General features: G+C 36.8%; 1 pseudogene; it reads right to left on the minus strand.

Moving 5' to 3' along the window:
• Window positions 1–8,109: 8,109 nt before the first annotated feature.
• On the minus strand, window positions 8,110–9,332 carry LOC149142312 (protein RETARDED ROOT GROWTH, mitochondrial pseudogene; annotated as a pseudogene).
• Window positions 9,333–13,666: the final 4,334 nt, after the last annotated feature.

Genomic DNA, 13,666 nt, shown 5'->3' on the forward strand with positions numbered 1-13,666 from the left:
CGACTTGGGACAAAACAGAGTGTTCTAAATAGGGTGACGCATGAGCATTGAAATTGCCGAGGAAAGAATCTACCGAGTAATTGCCAATAATGCTGTTGTTATACGCTACTGGTTCATTTTCTCCCTCTAACTCCGTTACTATGTACTTCTGGTGTAGCTCTCGTTCAACTTTTATTTGCTTCGGTTTACCATTGTAGGGCAGCCACATGTGCAACCAGTCGGTTGCGAAGTATCCATGGAGTTTCTCTGACCAATCCCTACTAAGAATTAAGCCATAGAATTCTAGGATATCAGCAACTAGAATGTTAATAACTTGACATACCTTCGGGTTGGATGACAATCTTATGGTTACTTGATTTAGTTCGCCAATCACTTCGACTTGAGATCAATCTAGCTGAACTATGCGCACTGTAGATTTCTGTGGTTGAACATTTAACTTGGCACATATAGATTTGGGTAAAATATTCGATGAAGCACCGGAATCTACCAAACAATTGTGCACATTTTTATTGAAGATTTCATAAGTAAGGAGAAATGAGGGAGTGTGAGATCTTGATCTTCCTCCAATCAAGGCAATGTCATTTGGATCAATCTTATTGATCACGTTAGTTGGAGGTCTTCCCATGTTGTGGGAAGCTTGAGAAAGTACAGCGGCAGGTAAAGGTGAAACTGGCACGGCATGTAATTCTTTCATCATTATCTTTTGTTGATGTTTCAACTTGCTCAATTCGTAGAGGGTGATATTAGCCCTAGTATTCTTCATGTCATCAATAATATTGTACTCCATTTCATCTGACACTATCAGTGTTTTCGATGGAGTCATTTCATTTGCTTGGACTGGGCTAGTTTAAGTCGCTTTAGATGTCGTTTTATTTGTTGCGACTTTATCCTTTGTTGCAGAGCTTGCGCTCTTCAGCTTAGGGGTAGTTTGGGGAGGATCAAGCTGATTTTTGCTTCGTGTGCTAACAGGGAATACTTCTTGATCTTCTTCTTGTGGGAGGATGAAATCCCACATTCCTTGTAATTCCACAACTTCTTCGTCATTGGTCTGCCCTTCAGTGGAAATTTCCTCTTCCTCTTCCTCGGATTCATCATTTGAAATGGCATTGGGTGGCTTTGCATCCGTTGAAGGACCTCTTTTAAAAGCTCTGTAGGGATTTTTCGAAGAAGTTTCTGCTACTTGCTTTTTATGTCAACCATCTCATTGGACATGGTCTTTAGAACTTTTTGCAATCCTTCCAAATCAAAAGGATCTTTCACTTGTTTCTTCTTGGAGTCTTCCTTGAAGGTGACTTTTTTGGACTTACGTTCCTCTATCGCGGATCTCTTTTCTAGGGCTATTATTCATTTCTCTACTGCTATCGCCTCTTTCATGTTATTAGCTAAGGTTATTTTATTTTCCCTGTCCACGAAGATTGCTATGTTCGATGGCAGAGCGGTAATATACCATTCACATCGTACTTCTTCGCTGGGTTGGGAAGCAGTAGGAATTTTGTTGAAGACTTTTTTGAACCGTAAATTGAAATCCTTAATAGGCTCTCTAGCTTCGAATTTAAGATTAGATAGGTCATTGATTAATGTTGTCGTCGACCTATCATCACCAAACTTGGTTAGGAATTGGTCCTGGAAGATGTCCCAACTTGTGATGGATCCGGAGGGTAATGAAAAGTACCATGACCTGGCTGTTCCTTGCAGTGTATAGGGAAAAAGCCGAACGACAGCATCTTCATTAGTAACTCCAATGAGATTAATGGAAAGCATGAAGTTGTTTATGTGCTCTTCTGCTAGCATGCCTGCCTCGGGATTGAATTTAGGCAGCCATTTCTCAGGATGGGCCGGTATTTGACTCAAGGGTGCAGGCATTAAGACTGCCCCAGGGTTATTCCATGGAGACTGGGCCATTGTTGAACTACTAACAGAGGAAAGTGCAGAAGATGATCCTTGTGGTTGGGAGGATGAGGATACCACGATTGTAGATGATTGAAGAGGGGTTGTGGGGGTTCCAGTGGATGGATGGACGATGATCTGGAGTGGAGGTGTGGATGGTTGACTTCGTGGTGAAGTAGTTGAGATGGATGATGCAGACGAAAGAGTCTCACTGTCAGACTCTTGTGGTGATTTCCTTGCTCTTTTCCTGGTGGGAAGAGGTAATTCGGTTGGCTGGACACCAAACTTTTCACTCTTTAGCCTGGTCAGGGGATGAGTAGGGTTATACTGCGAAGTCACACTGCCTTGAGATTTATCAGACCTCTGAGGAGAAATGGAAAATCGCTGAAGTTTGTGAATCAGGGATTCGACTTCAGGAAGTTCAACGGTAGATTGTTCTAAAATACCAAGGTGTGTAGTAGCGGTGATACTCGAGCGACTTCTGACTCTAGATTTAAATGTAATGGGCAAGTCGGGGGAGATGATGAGGGCGATTTACTCTTAGAATGGTATTCAGATTTAGATTTACTTGCCATTCATAGTTCGTGCCCTCCTTCTAGCGCCAAATATGTTGAAGCCCCAAAAATCGGGTCGAAAACAAGGGGGATACCTGCCCGGTCTGGACCTTGGTTGGCAGCTCCTTATCCGTTTGGTATAGCAGGTCTGACTAGGGATAATGGGACTAGTTTCCCAATCTATGGGTGTGTGTGTGTAGAATTGGATGTTGTTGATCTAACAGTTCCTATCTAAGCTATTCTAATTCAAACTTTAATCTAATTCTATGCTATTGTAATCTAATAAACAACACATCTAATATATGCTAACCTGGGATGTAATTCTTCTATTATGCGATCTAAAGAGATTTAAAATAACAACTGGTAATAAAGATCATTCAGCGATTATAAGAAAGGAAATTGATTAAGATAAACCACTTTGTATAAAAAGTTAGGCAAAACAGTTGTGAATAGCATATCGCATAATAAGCTATTCATACATTAAACATAAATAAATAGCTACCACTGTACAAAAGTGCCAAATGATAACTCAAGCATTCATGTGATAACATATAAACAACTAAAAATTGTATATCACTTTAACATATAAGCAGAAATGGTCAAGAGATAAAAGTACCATTTATGACTGGTCCTACTCATAAGCTTCAAGCAACAATGATTTATCTCTCCTTGCTCTAACATCTACTAAGAGTACAAAAGTGTAACATCAGTAGCAGATATCAAATGCAAAAATCAACAAATCTTGATCCATTCATTCACCAAAACCTCCTCTGAGGGTGCAAAAGTGCATGTTCTGAGGACAAGTTTTTGATAAATTTCTGGACCCTTCTCTAAATGCATGAGAAGGGTTTAAATACTATTAACTAAATAACTTAATTACACAGATTCAGGATACAGTTTAAATGACCACCCTTTTTCTAAGCAAAATTATTTCTAAAAATTAAATCTAATATCTAACTATTTCTGCATTTGCTCCTTAATGTTGCAAGCATTCAATATTTGCCTGGGTAGAGTCGGCTAACTGTCTTCCGCTTTTGGTAGAGCTAAGCAAACAGAAATGGCAAGAGCTGGCACCATCTTTTCATTAAAATAGAAGATATACTCGAGAGTCATCCTCTCGCTATGTGGATTTACTGTGTATGCCCATTAATAATCCAAATTCCACTTGGTTAATCCTCAAATTGCCTCTGCCTTTTCTTTCTTGCGTTTTCCGGGCTTATGAGTGACTGAGTAGTTAGGGACTTTTCTTTTTGAGCAATTTTCTCAGCGATGCGCGGAAACTGCCTCTGTTCTTTGATCCGGGCCTTTCTAGTGCATTTTTCGCCTTTAGCGCCTTTTCCTTCACCGGGTACAAGCTTCAAAATTTTGTAAACATACTGCTTTCATGAGCTTCTGACCTTGAGCATTAAATCTCCTGTTGATATCAGCATTGTTCAACTACTCATTCAACCATGGCTCTAACTGAAAGATCTATAATGGATAGCTCAGCAGCGCTCTGGAATTTACGGCTCTGTTGCATGCGATATCCGTTCATGAGGGCATCTCTTCTCTGTTTTTTGAGCATTTGGAGCTTTACCCTTTTCCTTAATTGCTTCCTGCACATTGCTTCATGTTGTTTCTATTTTTCGTTCCTGCAGTTCACACATGAGGAGAGAGTAATGATAATAAAAATCGACAAGAAAGCTCTGAGCTCTATGGATGTACAAAAACATACCACCTAACGTGAACTAACTCTTCGAAAAACACAAAACTTTCTTTCATTAACACTTGGCGTATCATTCATTAAAGCGCGTATCCAATTTTTGGTTTATGGACAACTTTTCTTGAATGTTGAACTGGGGAAAATTTTCGATGGACAATTTCTGCGATCCGCATCGCATTATCGCATCGTCGCAGTATCGCATTATCGCATTTTCATTAAGATGTGTTATCGCAGGGTTGCCCGATCGTGCTTATTGCAGAATCGTAGATCGTTGTATCGCGTGATCGCAAGATCGCAGATTGCACTGTCGCGTTATCGCAAGATCGCAGATTGTTACAATCGTTAAATGGTTATGTGTTTTTTAAGCGATATTGCGATATGCGATATCGCATATCGGAAATCGGCGATTTTTTAAGGTTATTCCAATATGAGTGTTTCTTAATGTATGCGATGCGATGGAATTCGTGTCACACTTTCGCAGTTTATCATTCTACTCATAAGGACATATCCTATCTTCTTCGCGTGATGCGATGTTTTCTTAAGGAGTAAAATACATGAGTTTTAATTGAATTTTTTGAATTTTTACTAAGGGTCCCCACTTACTTAGTGTTATTGATAATACTAAATAAGGAGGGGGCTTTTTGGTGGCCACAACAGATAGGAACATCATTGGTTGCTCCATTCCATCCCTGAACCTACACTAGGTCCACTTGGCCCCATGTGCTCCCACTTCTCAATAAAGATTATTTGTCAAGGACCATTTTGGAATCCAAGTTTCCCAAGGATTATAGGGATTTAGAATATCATTTATAAGCCTATCATTTCTCCCTCAAACCTCCAATCCTCATTGCTTACCCCTGATGGACCAAGTCCCTTTCTTAAAGAGCAAGCAAGTTCCATTCGTCACTCCATCCTTGGGAAAGGGTTTTCAACGTCACTTCTCACCTATCCATTGACATATACTTTACAAGTGATCCCTACACTACTAGGACTCCTCCCATCAGTGAAAGTCTGTAACGAGCAAGGAGACTTATCTGTGGCAATAGTGGGCTAAGCCTCCACTGTTTCCCTTAACCTAGAAGTTGGCTCTTAGGAACCCCTTTAGGTCCCCTGCTGGTTTGAGTGGTAACAGGACCACATCTCTAGACGTTCCTATTGCAAAAATATCTACCATTTACACGCTTTTAGAAGCCATTTCTTCTAAAACCATTTCTTATTTCATGTTTATTTCTTCTTTCTCCTCTCATCCTACTTCTAGCTCTAATGAGGCATCCAATGAGATTCTAATGTCTGCATCTTATGTTTGACATGAGATTTTATTTGTATCTATATTATTTTGGAGTATTAAGGATTAGATTTTTGTTGTTTTTACTTTTTTGTAGATTAGGGTTAGATGTTTCTTTTGCACTCCTATTATGTACTTGCACTAATTGCACTAATTCTACTTTTTAATCCCACTAAGTCTTGTGGTCATTATTTGGACATTAAACATAATCTTCTCTTATCTTATCTACAATTGCATTGCATTGATCTCAGTCTTTATCACTTTAACAAATACTTTAGCACTTATATTCCTTCATGTACTTATAATTCTTTCTACTTTTGTTCTAGGAAATGTCTTTCACACTCCCACATTGTCCTTTTGTTTGTTGGATGTATTGTTCAGTCCCATTGAGCTACTCTTGTGATTATTTATTGAAAATAAATAAAATCACCTTATCTAATCTTATATAGTATTGAATTGTGCGTTAATGAGCATAATATATTCAATTTAGTTTCTAGCAATTCAATGTTAAAATAAAGAGTATATTTGTAATTTTGTCTAATATTAAAGAGGAATCAAGATATACTTGAGATAACCAATTTGCAAAAATACATTCTTCTAATAGAGTGCTTTATCGAGTAAACGATATCAGCAAATATGGCTTGGGGAGCAACCAAGAAACAATCAAAATCCTTAAAAAAGAAAAATGACAATTGATAAAATTTAAAAGGGAAAATACTTTATAGGAAAGACAATAATGAATGGCCAGGCTAGTTTCCTAGGAAATTTCCATTTTCAATTTTGGTAAGGAAAATTGTATGTAAAGGTAGCCTTCAGACTTAATATAAGTAAATATTCATATTCTGTATGTTTTTGGACTATCATTTTATTTAAAAAAATGTAACACCAATATAGAAACCATGCAACACAACTCACTCTTTATAGAAAGTAACAAAGACACTCCTTTGGAAAAAATTAACCATGAAAGGAAATATCATGAAATAGTGTCCATGAAAAGCATTTATTATCCATGTATAAGCAAAAGGCACTATAATAGTTGGCTGAATTAATCAGTGAAACCACAGTTGAAATTGTCTATTTTGAGGAGAATGACCTTATATTTCTGAAAGCCTACTCATTGTAATAGTAGGTGCCTATTGGATAGTTTTGGGATAACACCTACTAGTGCCTAATACTAAATAAATGTTAACTTCGAAAAAATTCACCGTTGAAGAAGTTGCAATTGAAAAGTAAAAAATAAGTGCAAGGATGGTCAAGTTAAAACCTGCTACATGCAATTCAGGCTGCAATTTTGATTCCTTTACTTTTTGTAGGTTCCTCGCCATCTTTCATGGTTGGCTTTGCATTAACGTATCCAAACACCACTTCACGACTAGCAGTCATCCTCAACATAGACTGAGACTACACGTGTATACATTCATTCCCCCTTATGAATGTCTTCTACCATGTTCATTCTCCCTTGCCCCTTCCTCGCCCTTCCCATCGTCTATTTCAATCATTCTTGCATTGCCCTAATTTTATCCAAATTAAGAAAGTCATAAGCATCCATCGACTCTACCTTTATGCATTTTTCTTGCCAAGTCTGCTGCAAAGTTTGCTTCATTTGTCTCGGTCTACTAGGCTCGAGTGGGGTCTGGAACCCAGCTGATTGAATTCCATGTTGTTTAATGGATTGCAGGTGGAGTTCCCATTGATGCAAACCTTATCATTTGTAAGGCCTATTGGTGGGAAATTCCAAGAGAGGGAACTAGGCTCTAAATATCATTAACAAGCAACACTACCCTATCTGCATCCCTGTGAGTGCTATAGTTGCTACTATTATTATTGTTATTGTGGGTCTTTGCCATATGTTGTGATACACCATGGGAAGGTGACTTACTTGAATTTTGATCCATTGGATCATTCTTGGAAGCAAAAGAATCCTTCAATGCAGTCATTCCAGAAGATTTTTCCCTTTGTTATTGTTGTGAGGACAAGGGTCAAATAGGACGGTCCTCATTCTGTGTAATGCTTCTATTTTCAGATTCAGATTGTGAGACTCCAAAAACAATGAGGACTGGATTGTATTTCACCACGGCTCATAACCACATCAAATTCATCCACCCGACCTCACACCCACATCTAAAGAACAACAAGGAAAAATGTCCATAGCTCAAACCCACATCAAATCATCAAAAAATGTTGACCCAAATCACACAGGGTCCACTTTTGGAATCAAACATGGCTTGAAACCGCAGCAGCACACGAAAAAATTTATCATACTTGCAGACCTAGAAGGGACCAAGAAAAGCATAGCCAGTGATAGTGAAAGGCTCCAATGATGTTGACATGGAATTTAAACAATAGGTAGTTGAAGATATGCCAGAGAATTTATGGAAAGAAATGCACAAACCTGAAGAAGCAAGAACTCCAAAGGAAACCACTCTGACTCTTGAGTTTGCCACTGGTCAATGGTAGAAGTGGGATTCTGAGAATGAGAAAAGGATCCATACCAAATATAGGGGTTTTATAAATAGATTAATGCCTTTAGTCGGTCTCCTCTGTTCACATGAAGTCCACCACAAATAATTTGATGGGCTTCATTTATTTAGGAAAATATTTACTTGATTTGTCTAGCCTTGTACTAGTGGTATATCACATGAATGAGTTATACTAGAGATATTTCAGTTTCCCAAACAACTTTATACAGTCTCCCGAACAATATTATAGATAGCAATAACTATCTCTACACTTATCAATATTATGGTAAGCCACTCCAAGAAGTCAGACTTTCTATTTTGCAGTATTTCCAGGAAATAATGAACATTATTCTCTACAAACTTGAGTTTAATGTCCAAAATTCCAAATTGTTGGGTTAGCTCATATTCATCTAGAAGATACTCCCAAATCTATGCATAGTTTGCATTTTGTCCAGGCAATATCTGACCTTTCAAAAGACCAAGTTTAAGAATTACATCAACAATATTGGAATTTTCCTTTTCTACAATTTGAAGAGTTTCTCTTGCTCCATGGTAAATGTGCTAGTTTTTTTCCATTCTTCAATTTAAATCTATAAACTTTGCCACCATACCATTAACCTGTTGAACCAAATGGTCAAGAGAAATACTTTGTCCAAGCACACTTCCAATGATATGAATTCCATCAATATAAAATCTCTTCAAAACTATATAGTCTGGACCACCTTGCATCCATGTCTCCAAAGATAGCTTCTCCACTACAACATAATCATCCTTTCTTACCTTAGAAATTAAACCTAAAGCATATTTTTTGGCAATTTATAAATATCCTTCTTCTTCATGATCAACAATGTTGAACAATACAATAGATCCATATTGGAAGACTACCATATAATGGAAATTTCTCCAAGACTCCCTTCTCTCTTCAGTGTTGTTCACAGGTACATGTGATGTATGGTGTTGTAAAGTGTTGTTGTACTTGAATATGGCCTATTTTTCATTTCGTGTAGCAGGGTGCACAATGTCGAAAAAAATGATCCACCTGCAAGCTCTTCAAATACACACTGGTGGACAAGAAGAAGGCCTTGACGAGAATATATTTAATGTGTTCTTCATGCTAGACTCCAGTTATAGAATCACGGCTCACTTCAATGGCCAATTTATTCTCTCCCATGGAATCCAGTTGACCTCATTTGTGGTCGGGAAAGAATATGAGAATCTGACATGGTTGACCTGCAACTTTGCATGGATGGCACTGTAATTTCCCCAATGCAAGAAATAACATCTATGGAGTTGTTTGTCATGGTAGGAATCAGACCTCTGCCGCTGACAATGGTGAAGAATTTAAAGAAATTAAGCCCTTTGATCATGTGGCATGTGACCAGATGCATGAGAGAGAAGGCGCCAAGGGTTGGCCTTAGTCCGAGTCTTGCAGAGTAAGCAAGCATGGCTTCGGGTTTTCAATTTTGGCCTTCTTCGCTGCATATACCATTCAACACAAGAGGAACTTGAGCACAACTAATGTGTTAGGAATGTGTTTCACAGGATGCATGCTTCTACCCGCAAGTCATTATGGGACACTGGGAGTCCCACTGGGAGCCCCTCCTAGATAATAGATCTCAAATCTAGCGGGCATGCAAAGCCGAAAGTGGCCTCGACCTTCGATTCTTCCGAATGCGCCTGTCCTTCTCCTTCTCCTTATTCCCCATGGAAAAAACTTTCAAATGGAGGGAAATAAGAAATTTTGATATCTGAAATAAACAAATCCATGAAACCTTGAATGAAAATTAAATGAAATGCTCTTGTGTCTATCAAGGGAATTAAATTCCATTAAATAAAAGGTTTATTTTTTTTTGTTTTCTTTTGTTTAATGAGAGGTATTTTTTATTATAAATAATTATTAATTTATGAAAAAATTTAGGTTTTTGTGTTACCAAATATTAATTGAGGGTATTTTGGTTGATTTATCAAAAGTGAATTCTGGTGATATCAAAACAAGTTTTGTGTGGTTAAAAAGTAGAAAAGTAGTAATGTCATGGTAATGATCAATCATCATTTCCAATTAAATGTTTGGTTTTATAAGGATAATTAATTTATAGATATTTTCCATGATGTTCAATAGAGGGCGTCAAAAGGTAATACTTTGGTTGTCACGTGTTTTAGGAAAATTGATATCTCTTTGTCCATAAACATTAGGGGTGGAAAATTAACAGAGCTTCTAGAGCTAAGTTCATTCCAACTTAGTTATATATTGAACCACAAATTGGTGTTTACCTCATGGATATGATAGAAATTTGATGGCTTTTAGGGTAGTCTTGTCATGAAATAAGAAGGTTAGACATCAAAATAAGCTTTGTGTGGTCAAAAAGTACAGTGAAGTAGTAATGTCATATGATTAATGATCATTTCCAATGAAATGTTTGTTTTAGTAAGGATAACTGATCTATGGATATTTTCCATTATGTTAAATAGAGGAATTCAACATGGGAAAGGTTATAGTTTATCTCCCACATGCTTTAGGAATTGATCTCTTTCTCCATAAACATTAGAGGCAGAAAACAAATCCTAGGCTCTAGAGCTAAGTTTTTTCCAAATTAGTTATATCTTGAACCACAAATTGTTGTTGACCTCATGGATATGATAGAAATTTAGTGGCTTGTAGGGTAGTCGCATCATGAAATAATGTTGCCACTTATTATCTAGTCATATATTTTAATCCTAGGCTAAATTAGTCATTTAAGTTAGTTGCTTTTAGTTTAGTCACTTATTAGTTAGTCGTATATTTTATCCCTAGACTAAGTTATTTTATCCTTAGACATCAAAATAAGCTTTGCGTGGTCAAAAAGTATAGTGAAGTAGTAATGTCATATGATTAATGATCATTTCCAATGAAATGTTTGTTTTAGTAAGGATAACTGATCTATGGATATTTTCCATGATGTTAAATAGAGGAATTCAACATGGGAAAGGTTATAGTTTATCTCCCACATGCTTTAGGAATTGATCTCTTTCTCCATAAACATTAGAGGCATAAAACAAATCCTAGGCTCTAGAGCTAAGTTTTTTCCAAATTAGTTATATCTTGAACCACAAATTGTTGTTGACCTCATGGATATGATAGAAATTTAGTGGCTTGTAGGGTAGTCGTATCATGAAATAATGTTGCCACTTATTATCTAGTCATATATTTTAATCCTAGGCTAAATTAGTCATTTAAGTTAGTTGCTTTTGGTTTAGTCACTTATTAGTTAGTCGTATATTTTATCCCTAGACTAATTTATTTGTTTAAGTTAGTCATTTTTAGTTTGGTCACTTAAAATTGCTCAAATTTAGTAGTAATTCACTTGAAATAATTGTGGTGACTAACTTTTTTAGTCACCTAGTCATTAATTTCATCATTTTCTACTAGTGTGTGCCTTAGCCTCTCCACCAATTTTCAAGGCTAGAGCACTTCTGATGCTACCAAGAACTAACAAAGTCTTGCTTCAATTGGTCATTTTATCCTTCATCAACCTTTTTGTAATATTTAATTACCAAATGCATGCACTAGAAATTTCTTCTCACATGCTCTTCTTGTTCTATTGACAACAATATTTTAGTAATTTGATGCTTGCTACAAGGGATGATGTCATATATGTTTCTACTTCAAACTATTTATGAGGAAGTAGGTTAACTGTCAATAAGCCAAACTTTTGTTGTCACACTTTCTTGATTATAACCATGTTCTTCTGCAGTAGGTTATGTTACTTGTCAACAACTCTTGATGACCAAAAATTCCTTGTATGCTGGTAATTTTCTAGTTGCATAATACACCTTGAATCAGGTCAGCTTCAAAAGAGCTCATACATATATGAATATGAATAAAACTATTACTGTTAGATGCTTGGGACAGGTACAATGAGGCCACATCTCAAGATACATGAATTTTCACCTTGAAGACTGTTTATGAATTGATCACATTCAGGTCTGTAATGATTCACAAAGGTTCCATAATTGTATTGATTCTAGGGCTATGGATTTATGCTTCGAATTAACCTAATCATTACATAGTGAACTGAGATGATGTAACCACTTCAGAACAGGCTCTTACACTGCCAACCAAATTGACATCTGCTTGTGATGAGATGCCCTGGAGAGTGAAGAGTCAGAAGTACCTTAGCTGATCACAGGTCTTTTGATGTTGAAACTGGTGTTCTGGATAAGGGTCGAGATTTTGTAAATGAAGAGTTTGTACCTGGTATTCTACAGACAAGGCTCCATTGAATCTTTGTTCTCTTTTAATATAACGAACTCTTGATTTTCATGAGATGATAAAATCATGATATGATGGAAGACCGATGTTATAGGATGGCTTTTACGAATATTCCCTCAATCTCTGTGAACAATCTTGGATCGTATTCGAGACATTTTATAAACAATAGTGCACCAAGACATATTTCCCAATCGGGTTGGTGACACCAAATATGAAAAATGGCTTACAAGAATTTGTTCTTTGAAGTGGCTATTGAATTCATTAATTTGAGCCATATGATATTAAATTTAATGTGTCGTCAAACCCTTATGCATAGCATACTGGAGTTGAACATCAACGATTGAGACTGTCTGACCTTGTCAGAGAATGCTAACATTGTCATGCAAATACTATCATAATGTTGAGACTAACTTTACTGCTATAGTGCCAAGACAAACCATTCTACTAAGCTTTGAATATATATGTCATGCCAAATCAATATGATGAGTCATGCCAATGTTGTCTCATATGTGTGTGTGTGCATGTGTGTTGATGTGCATAGATGCGAGTATGAAATCATTTGCAAGATACATACAACAGAACCAATAATATAATCTGAGATATCAAATGATGCCTCAAAGCAGAGTGATGGTGTGCCATACATAATGATATTCTGTCAGATCATATATAATGACATGCCGACACACTGAAGACAAATGTGCACATATGTTGTATTGTAAAACATAATAGCAGAAACTATATATCATTGATATGCCAATAATATGATGTCAAGGTCATTCTATGCACTAATGAGATGATGTTATGTATATGAAGGTACTCAAGCAGAAGGAGATGCAATAATCTCATCTCTTCTTTCTTGTTTGACAAAACTTTTCAATAAAATTGCAACATTATATGATAGAATACACATCATTGACCTCTCCAAAACTAGTGCTTGCATTTCTTATATTGACATCTCCTTGAATTGATGGGAGGAAGCAAATTAGCTACAACCTTGGCACTTTCCTGCCAAAAGAAATCCTCTATAGCTGGTGTTGATCGAAGAGCTGAAAGGACTTTTTCATAAGAGTGGAACCAAAAGACAGAGAGCGAGAGACTGAGGTAGAATGTTGAAGTCGAGCGAGGCTTGTAGACTAACTGGGAGAGTATAGAGAGTAGCGTGAGTCATCCAAGCTTGAAACAGGGAGACCTAATTGTCATCTGAACCCTCAGATCACAGTAGCCATCTGAATCACGAATAAAGAGCTCAACCAATGTGGAACTAATCCTTTACGCATTGGACTGGAATTGAGTCTCTAATTAGAGCTATCAAAATTAAAGCGTTTTCTCCCTTTTTCTGATTTGAAGATTTCAAGACCCCTTTCTTTATGTAGCATTCCACAATCCATAGAGTCTAGTCAAAAAATATCTCCCTATAATATCCCTAAGGAAAATTAACAGTCAATATGCAAAGAAAACTAGACAAAAACACCATGAAACAAAAGCAAGCAATCAAACCACGAATTTGCATCCAAAATTGCGTTTTGTACT

This window comes from Pinus tabuliformis, chromosome X, assembly GCF_031772625.1.
Source record: "Pinus tabuliformis cultivar Carrire ecotype Pingquan chromosome X, CPIR1, whole genome shotgun sequence".
Taxonomy (NCBI): domain Eukaryota; kingdom Viridiplantae; phylum Streptophyta; class Pinopsida; order Pinales; family Pinaceae; genus Pinus; species Pinus tabuliformis.